Here is a 10662-nt window from a genome sequence, read left to right on the forward strand (position 1 = left end):
GGGGAAGGACTACAAGCCCCGCTCCAAGAAAGTTTGCTACAAGTGTGGTAAGTCCGGTCATTTTATTGCTAAATGTTCATTATCTAGTGATTGTGACAGGGGCGACGACAAGAAGGGAAAGAGGAAGGAAAAGAAGAGATACTACAAGAAGAAGGGCAGAGATGCCCATGTTTGTCGGGAGTGGGACTCTGATGAGAGCTCCACCGACTCCTCCTCCGACGAGGATGCCGCAAACATCACCGTCAACAAGGGTCTTTTCTTCCCCAATGTCGGCCACAAGCGCCTCATGGCAAAAGATGGCAAAAAGAAGGTAAAATCTAGAGCCTCCACTAAATATGCAACATCTAGTGATGAGGAAAACTCTAGTGATGATGAAGATAACTTGCTTGCTCTTTTTGCCAACCTAAACATGCAACAAAAGGAAAAATTAAATGAATTGATAGGAGCTATTCATGAGAAGGATGAACTCTTGGATAGCCAAGAGGACTTCCTAATTAAAGAAAATAAGAAGCATGTTAAGGTTAAAAATGCTTATGATGAGGAAGTAGAGAAATATGAAAAATTAACTAGTGAGCTAAGCACTTGCCATGATATTATCTCAAACCTTAGAAATGAAAATGCAAAATTAATTGCTAAGGTTGAGAAGTTAGATGTTTGTGATGATTCAATTGTTAGTCTTAGAAATGATAATGCTAGTTTGATTACCAAGATTGACAAGTTGAATGCATCACTCTCTAGCCTTAAAATTGAGAATGAAAAATTAATTGCTAAGCCTAAAGATTTAAATGTTTGCAATATTTATATTTCCAATCTTAGAGATGAGAATGTTATTTTACATGCTAAGATTGATGAATTAAATGCTTGCAAACCCTCTACATTTACTGTTAGTCATGTCTCTATTTGCACTAGATGTAGAGATGTTAATATTGATGCTATCCATGATCACATTGCTATGATTAAACAACAAAATGATCATATAGCAAAATTAGATGCTAAAATTGCCGAGCATGAATTAGAAAATGAAAAAATTAAATTTGCTCGTAGTATGCTTTATAGTGGGAGACGCCCTGACATTAAGAATGGCATTGGCTTCCAACAAGGAGGCAATGTCAAACTCAATGCCCCTAAAAGATTGTCTAATTTTGTTAAGGGCAAGGCTCCCATAACTCAGGATAACGAGGGCTATATTTTATATCCTGCTGGTTATCATGAGGATAAGATTAGGAGAATTCATGCTAAGAAGACTCATTCTGTTTCTCACCATGCTTTTATTTATAAGAATGAGGCTTCTAGCTCTAGGCGTTCTACCCATGTTAAAATGCCTAAAAAGAAATCTCCTATTGCATCAAATGATCATAACATTTCATTTAAGACTTTTGATGCATCATATGTTTTAACTAACAAATCAGGCAAAGTAGTTGCCAAATATGTTGGGGGCAAACACAAGGGGTCAAAGACTTGTGTTTGGGTACCCAAGGTGCTTGTTTCTAATGTCAAAGGACCCAATACCATTTGGGTACCTAAGAACAAGACCTAAATTTGTTTTGTAGGTTTATGCATCCGGGGGCTCAAGTTGGATAATTGATAGCGGGTGCACAAACCACATGACTGTGGAGAAAAGGATGTTCTCCTCCTATGAGAAAAACCATGATCCCCATCGAGCTATCACATTCGGGGATGGAAATCAAGGTTTGGTCAGAGGACTTGGTAAAATTGCTATATCTCCTGACCATTCTATTTCCAATGTTTTTCTTGTAGATTATTTAGATTACAACTTGCTTTCAGTTTCTCAATTATGCAAAATGGGCTACAATTGTCTTTTTACGGATATAGGTGTTACTGTCTTTAGAAGAAGTGATGACTCAGTAGCATTTAAGGGAGTGTTAGAGGGTCAGCTATACTTAGTTGATTTTAATAGAGCTAAACTCGACACTTGCTTAATTGCTAAGACTAACATGGGTTGGCTCTGGCACCGCCGACTAGCCCACGTTGGAATGAAGAACCTTCACAAGCTTCTAAAGGGAGAGCACATTTTGGGACTAACCAATGTTCACTTTGAGAAAGACATGATTTGTAGCGCATGTCAAGCATGGAAGAAAGTTGGTGTTCATCATCCACACAAGAACATCATGACGATCGACAGGCCGCTTGAGCTACTCCACATGGATCTATTCGACCTGATCGCTTACATAAGCATCGGCGGGAGTAAGTATTGTCTTGTAATTGTGGATGATAATTCTCGCTTCACTTGGGTGTTCTTTTTGCAGGAAAAATCACAAACCCAAGAGACCTTAAAGGGATTCTTGAGACGGGCTCAAAATGAGTTCGGCTTAAGGATCAAAAAGATTAGAAGCGACAATGGGACTGTTGGAGACTTGCTCTCAAATGCTATGAATCAAGAGCAAGGCAACATAAAATGTTAAATAATAACATCCTCCGTCCTTAAAACATTATTCCCTTCGAGATAATGGATCTTGGACGAAGGTTGATAAGAGAATAATTACGAAGTTGAACCTTCGTAATTAAACTTTAATAGACATTTATAAAATTAATACAAAAAGGTATAAGATGAATGAACAAATCATAGACTAATCGCATCATACTTATTTATTATATTGAATCATTAAATACAATAATACCTATGCCTTGGCAAAGGTTGAATTCCGAGAGATGCAATTGCAATTATCAGAATGCGTGAACAATAACGGAATACTGTTCACTATTTATAGGCACAGGACGCAGCCTATGAGGAATTACAAGTATACCCCTTATAAAAACTTACAACATTGACTCAGACCTTTATGGACTAGAAGGTCATTCTATCTTTAAGTCGGTTTGTAATGCCGAAGCTTGACGAAGAGGAACCTTCGGCTATCTTATATAAACAGCTTCAGCCGAAGACCACTTCTTTCTGTAAGACCTTCGGCGACGAAGCATAAACCCAACAGTAGCCCCTTTCGCGGTGCTAGATCGTTTTTCGTAACGAGCTTGATCCGTGAAAAAAGTCTCTTAAGCTTCGGAGCGCCGAAGGTCTAAAAAACACCTTCCCTGAGCTCGTTGTCGAGAAACGATTCAATCTCCCAGCGTATAGCGGCCCCACCTTGCAGAGTTACTGTTCAGTCTCTGCGGTCCACCATGCAGCGAGTGCGAGCGGGTGTCCGCCTGGTGTAAAAATTCTGGCGCTTCGCCTTCTTACCTGCAGCACTATATAAACAGACGAGTAGGTGTGAAGTTACCACAGCATTCATTGCTATTTGCAATGTTTTGCTGCCAAAATTTTTAACCATCGTCGAAGCTTGTCTGTCGGAATCGAACGAAGCTCCAGTTTGAAGCCTGCTTCGTCAGAAAAAACTTCGGAAGAAGAAAGTGTTAAGTTTCCACATATTCATAATTAAATGGCCAGAGTGCGTTCTACTGCCAGGGTTGAGCGTGAGGGAGACGAAACTAAAGCTTCGGAGACTGTTCCCATCTCCGAAGCCATGCAACGATCCGGACTGGTAGTTTCTGAAGAGATTCCTGGTGAAGCTGCAGAACAAACACAACAAGCACCTGCCGGATTAGAAGAAGAAGTTATTGAGGAAACTGATCCCGAGGACGATTATCGTATTGCCATGCCAAGCAAACCCAGCCACTTGGACTTTGGAAAATCCACCGTTTCGAAGGCTGATCTCTCCAAAATGGTAAAGTCAGGCTTTTTCAATGAGGATCAGAAGAAGCTACTACGCTTCGGGGGAGAAGAGACTACCCCGAAGCCGGAAAAGGATGAAATTGTCATTTTTAAGAGCTTTTTAAAGGCTGGATTAAGATTCCCACTTCATGGGATTATTGCAGAGGTGCTGAAGAGGTTCGGTATCTATTTCCACCAACTGACCCCTAATGCTATCGTTAGGCTCAGTGTTTATATCTGGGCACTCCGAAGCCAAGCAGTGGAGCCATTTGCGGACAGCTTTTGCCGGGTTCACGAGCTGCATTACCAGACGAAGGCAAGAAAGGATGGTTTGCATGACAATTTTGGCTGCTACAATTTTGCTTATCGGAAAACTACGAAGTTTCCTGTAATCAGCTATCGGAGTAAATGGGCAGCAGGGTGGAAATCCGAGTGGTTCTATGTCAAGGTTAATGATGACAAGGAGAAGCTCGTGCAAAGTCCACTCGAACTAATCTTCGGAGAAACCCGGCCTCTCTGCAACATGTCAGTAGACGGTACCACACAAAAAGCAATGGATGAATTCAGAATTGTTGCAGAGCATATTAGTACAAGAGACCTGGTTCAGGAGTTCTTGGCTTTCCAAGTTTTTCCTAGTTTAAAAGAATGGGAAATGCCGAAGCTGAAAGGGAAAAAGAAAGAAGGTGAACTTGTGCGTTTGCCTTACTATTTCAAATTTAAGAAATACTTTAAAACACCTTGCCAAGAGTGGCTGGAAACAATTGAAGCAATGTGCAATGAGATACTTGGCAATTATTCCAAAAAAGAAGATCAATTGATGACCGCAGCCTTCGGCACTCGTCCGAAACGAAGGCTAAATCGAGTGTTGGATGCCTTGGGCTTTGATTACCCTGATTATGAAAACCTGAACAAAGGTGCTGGGGGCCAAAAAAGAAAAAGGATAACTGAGGCCGTGAATGAAGAAAAAGAACCATTAAAGAAGAAAATTCCGAAGAAGAGGAAAGCTTCTTCTCCGAAGCAACAAATATCCGAAGCAGAAGAAACCCCCGCATCACCTTCTGCTGCTATCATTGAGGAAATTCTGAAGGTAATGACTGAATCCTTACCTGCGAAGCTAAGTCCACTGGGTCCTCAACTGACAAAGTTTTTTCAGAAGGATAAGGAGCCCGAGAAATCGAAGAAAACGATCAAGGCAAAGAAACAAAGAATTATCACTGTAATAGAGGTAATTGACAAGACGCCGCCAAGAGCTTCGGCCCAAAAAACACAAGTGGCTGCCGAGGGGGCAGATATCGAAATTGCACCTTCGGAGACCACAGCTACCGAAGTTGCCTCAGCTGAAGATTTGAATTTAGAGAGCACAATTGAACATATTGACCAGATGCTGCTATACATGGCTGCAGAAGAAGCTACCACCGCCACCGAAGAGGCCGTGACCGCAGCGTCGGGGAAAGGAAAAGAAATTGCTGATGAAGCTTTAGAAGAAGAAGCCTTTATGTTCCAGAATTTAGTTGGAGAACAACTATCAAAAGCTGAAATAGAAGAGCTTAAAGAGTATGCCAAATCCTGTGGATACAAACCTGGGGCACTCCTCTTCGGAGGCGTTGATGATGAAAAAATAGATTGCATTCGAGATCAAACAGGAGCCAAAGTTATCAGTACTCTGTCCAAGAGTATCGGATTCCCGAAGCTAGAAACAGATATCAGCCGCTACCGACGACAACATGTCGTTGGTAGTTTATTTTATTCCAACTTCAAGGTGAGCTACTTGTCCCTTAACTTTTATTGTTTCTAATAATAAAAACATATCTGACGAAGGTTGTTTTCGTGCAGAGCATGCTGCTGAGCAAAGCCTTGCAAATGCAACAAGATTTTGAAGATAAAAAGCATGAAGTTATAATTGAAAATTTGGAAAGCAAAATAAAGGAGCAATCAGATGCTTTCGAGAAAAAGAATTTTGAGCTCCAGGCAACCGAAGGTTTATTGGCGGAAGCTGAAGCAAAAATATCAGAACTGAACACGAAGCTTCTCCGCCAGTCTGAGCAGTTCGAACGAGAAAAACAAGATCTTAATGCAAAACTTGAAGCCGAAGCTCAACAAAATTCAGATTTGAGAAAACTACTGACAAGTCTTCAAGAAAAATGCTTGGAATTTAGCAACAACTGCATACAATGACTACGAAAGATTTTTTACTCAGTTGGAGCCAGCAGTGAAAAATTCACCCCCTCAGCTGAAGATCTACCGAAAACCTTCGAACATATTGAGGGGGAGATTGACGAGCTCGACGAAGTCATAGCTGGGCATGGTGACTTCTGTGCCTGGGTGGCTTCTCGAGGCACTGGTGCGGCTTTCCTGAAGGCTGGCTGTGATCATGGGAAGATTGTCAATAGGCCAAATTTCACTTTATCACCATCAATCTTGGATGACATCCCTGATCTTGCCCGAAGTATCTCGAACCGATTTATAAAAATGATATGGACAAAAGGTGGGCGAGAGAAGGCTGGAAACGAAGCTCGTAGCCACCTTGATCCAGTAAGAAACCATACCTTGTGATTACCTTTTCCTGTAAACTTGATTTTGACTTACAACGACCCTATTCATGTAGGATGACGAAGCCGAAGCTGATGATCAAAAATGACGCCGAAGTCGAAGCTCCTTGGAGATTTAGATAGTAGACTGTAGACAGTACTTGAGAAACTTTTGAGATAACTTTTGTAAATGTAACTAAAACTTGTCTTTAATGAATTCTGTTCATACCTTGTTATATATCCTTATCCTTCCATTGATGTATGAGAAATGCTTTGGTGTGGACGAAATTTTCTTTTGAGCCGAAGGCGAAAAAACACCTTCCCTTCTTTTCGTACGCAACGAAGCATAGAAAACAACATTTTCTCTTTTTGCCGAAGCAACCATTTATGCCATGAAGATGATTATCCTACATATGCCTAGATGAATGTTTATGAATGCAAATGCTATGATGTAATGTGATGTGCAAATGAATGGCCAAACACGTATCCGAAACCATATTCATAGCCATTATTTTCTTAAAAACAATCACACCTCAGCTCTGCATTCCCTTAGGAACGACTTTGGAGCTTCTTCGCCTTTACTTTTGGCGGAATCAGCGTTGACTTTTCGCTGTAAGCTCTGCATTCCCTTAGGAACGACTTTGGAGCTTCTTCGCCTTTACTTTTGGCGGAATCAGCGTTGACTTTTCGCGGTAAGCTCTGCATTCCCTTAGGAACGACTTTGGAGCTTCTTCGCCTTTACTTTTGGCGGAATCAGCGTTGACTTTTCGCTGTAAGCTCTGCATTCCCTTAGGAACGACTTTGGAGCTTCTTCGCCTTTACTTTTTGGCACTCGACGGTGCGCTCTCAGCTTTTACATTTACATTCCTTGGGGGATTTTGCTCTTATAGAACTAAAAAAGGAAATTACATATGCTGGCCCCATTAAAAACCTTTCTCCCCCTTTGGAAAGGAAAAGGGTGCCATGAAAGAAAAAATAAAAAATATGAAAAATTACATCGAGTTATACATAATATCGCCGAAGCTCATCCGCATTCCAAGACCTAGGAATGTCATTGCCATCCATATCCTTCAATCTGTATGAACCGGGTCTTAACGAAGATGCTACTAAAAAAGGTCCGTCCCATTTCAACTGCAATTTGCCCACTGTTTCTGGGTTGGCCACTCTCCGAAGCACCAAGTGCCCTGGCTCAATATTTTTTAGCCGAACCTTTCTATCCCGCCATTTGACTGTTTCGGCTTGATATTTATTGATATTCTCCACAGCCTGCAGTCTGATCCCTTCTAAAGCATCTTTTTCTATAGAATAAGTAGCTTCGGAATCTGATTCTGCCGAAGCTAATATCCTTATTGATCCGGTTTTAGCTTCCTCCGGAGTTATTGCTTCGTCACCGAATAACAACTTAAATGGAGTAAAACCTGTAGACCTTGATGTTGTTGTGTTGTGGCCCCACACCACTTTGGTTAACTGATCTGGCCATTTTCCCCTGGGTTGGTTGAAGATTAACTTCATTATTCCTGTCATTATAATGCCGTTGGCTCTTTCAACGAGTCCATTTGACTCCGGGTGCCTAACTGATGCAAAATGGATCTTCGTACCAATTTGGTCACAGAAATCCCTGAAAGCTTCGGAGTCAAACTGTGTCCCATTATCCACAGTGATAGCCTTTGGTACCCCAAAACGACAAACAATATTCTGCCAGAAAAACTTTTGGACAGTGGCCGAAGTTATTGTGGCTAAAGGCTTCGCCTCAATCCATTTAGAAAAATATTCCACAGCTACTACAACATATCTCAGGTTCCCTTGAGCCGGTGGTAACGGACCTAACAAGTCAAGGCCCCACCTTTGCAATGGCCAAGTGGGTTGTATGAGCTGTGTTAAGGACGAAGGTTGTTTTTGATCTTTTGCACATTTCTGACAACCTTCGCACTTTTGAACCAATTCTGCTGCATCCGAAGCTGCCTTCGGCCAATAAAACCCTTGGCGGAAAATTTTTCCAAGTAGCGGCCTAGATCCGATGTGAGATCCACACAGGCCTGCATGTATTTCTTTCATTAACTCTATACCTTCGGCTCTGGATAGACATTTGAGTAACGGAGCACAAACTCCATGCTTATACAACTCCCCTTCTATTATGACATATGGACGAGCTCTTGCCTCTATCCTCTTGTTATAAGCTTCGTCATCTGAAAGGAATTTACCCTGAAGGTAAGAGATGATCTCGGTTCTCCAATCTTCACTAAAAACAGGAGATATATTAAGGACTGCTCTTTCAAGAAGCTCCACCGAAGGTGCTTTTATTGTTTCGAAGAACACATCCGAAGGTAAGGGCAGCCCCTGTGCTGCTGACCTAGCTAGCAAATCAGCATGCTCATTTTGTCCTCGAGGGATATTTTTGACAGAAAACCCTTCGAAGGAAGCTTCAACTCTTCGAACCATATCCAGATATTTTTCAAGCTTCGGATCCTTAGCTTTGCAACTTTTGTCAATATGACCCGAAACAACCTGGGAATCAGTTTTAAGTATGGCCCTTCTGATTCCCATTGCTTTTAACTTCCGAAGACCTAGAATCAATGCTTCGTACTCAGCAATGTTATTTGTGCAACTAAAATCAAGTTTTGCCGCATAACAAGTTTTGACTTTGGAAGGTGAAACCAACACAGCAGCCGCTCCTGCTCCGAAGGTTCCCCAAGATCCATCACAAAACACTGTCCAGGCTTCGTTGTCTTTATTCGTTTCCTCCTCCTGAGCCCCTGGCGTCCAATCAGCAATGAAGTCTGCCAACGCCTGGGACTGAATCGAAGATCTATGAACATATTCAATACAAAATTCGTTGAGCTCTGCAGCCCATTTTCCAATCCTTCCAGTAGCTTCCCGGTTCCTCATAATATCCTTCAGAGGTTGTGAAGAAGGAACAATTATGTTGTAAGCTTGGAAGTAGTGCCGAAGCTTCCTGGAGGCCATCAAGACAGCATACAGTACCTTCTCCAACTCTGTATAATTTTTCTTTGATAGACTAAGAACCTCGGAAACAAAATATATTGGGGCCTGCCTCTTGACTTGACCATCAAGCTTCTCCTGGACAAGCGCTGCACTTACCGCTGAGTGCGAAGCTGCCACATATAATAATAAAGGAGCCCCTGGCATTGGTGGAGTCAATGTTGTTAGATCTATCAAATACTGTTTCAGTTCTTCGAAAGCCTTCTGCTGGATTGGTCCCCATTGAAAGACTTCGGCCGACTTCAGCACTTCGAAGAATGGTAAGTTTCTCTCTGCTGATCTAGATATGAATCTATTGAGAGATGCCAATCTTCCTGTCAATCTTTGAGCCCCCTTCTTTGTAGTTGGTGGCTCCATCCGAAGTATGGCTTCAATTTTACTAGGATTAGCTTCAATTCCCTTTGTTGAAACCAAGCATCCAAGAAATTTCCCCTTCTTCACTCCGAAGACACATTTTTCTGGATTTAACTTTAAGCCAGCTTGCCTGAAACTGGCGAAGGTCTCCTGCAGATCAGCAATATGATTCTCCTGCTTCGTGCTTTTTACAATGATGTCATCAACATAAGTTAGCACATTTCTGCCTATTTGAGATTGGAGAACCTTCGCAGTCATTCGGCTGAAACTGCCTCCAGCGTTTTTGAGCCCCTCAGGCATCCGAAGGTAGCAATATGTGCCACTTGGAGTTATGAAGCTAGTCTTCGGCTCATCTTCTTTCTTCATCCAAATTTGGTGATAGCCTGAATAACAGTCTAACAGACTCATGAGCTCTGAAGAAGCTGCTGCATCAACTAAAGAGTCTATCCTTGGTAGTGGGAATTCATCCTTTGGACAAGCCTTGTTAAGATCTGTAAAGTCGATGCACATTCGCCACTTGCCATTGGCCTTTTTTACCATAACAGTGTTGGCTAGCCATTCTGGGTACTTCACTTCTCTGATAACTCCTGCACTGAGAAGTCTTTTGACTTCGTTGCGAGCACCTTCGGCCTTGTCATCTGACATTTTCCGAAGCCTTTGCTTTCTGGGTCTGAAGGATGGATCGACATTGAGCGAGTGCTCAATAACATCTCTATTAACTCCGCAGAGATCATTGGCTGACCACGCAAAAACATCTTTGTTATTGAACAAAAACCTTATCAAGGTTTTCTCCTGCTCTTCGGATAATTGAGAGCCTAACAGCACCTTCTGCTCTGCTATGTCCTCACATAAGAGCATAGGCTTCGGCTGGTCTGCTGAAGCTGCTTTTTCCCTTCTGAATTTGTATTGTTCACAAGCTTCAGCTCCATCTATGTTATGGATTGCTTTTGAGTCAGTCCAATTGCCTTCGGCCCTTCTTGCAGCTTCCTGACTTCCATGGATAGCAATGGGTCCCTGGTCCGAAGGTATCTTCATGCAAAGATAGGCAGGATGAAGGATTGCTTCGAAGGCATTGAGGGTACCACGACCGATAATTGCATTGTAAGGGTATTC

Source organism: Zea mays, chromosome 1 (genome assembly GCF_902167145.1).
Source record: "Zea mays cultivar B73 chromosome 1, Zm-B73-REFERENCE-NAM-5.0, whole genome shotgun sequence".
NCBI classification, from domain to species: domain Eukaryota; kingdom Viridiplantae; phylum Streptophyta; class Magnoliopsida; order Poales; family Poaceae; genus Zea; species Zea mays.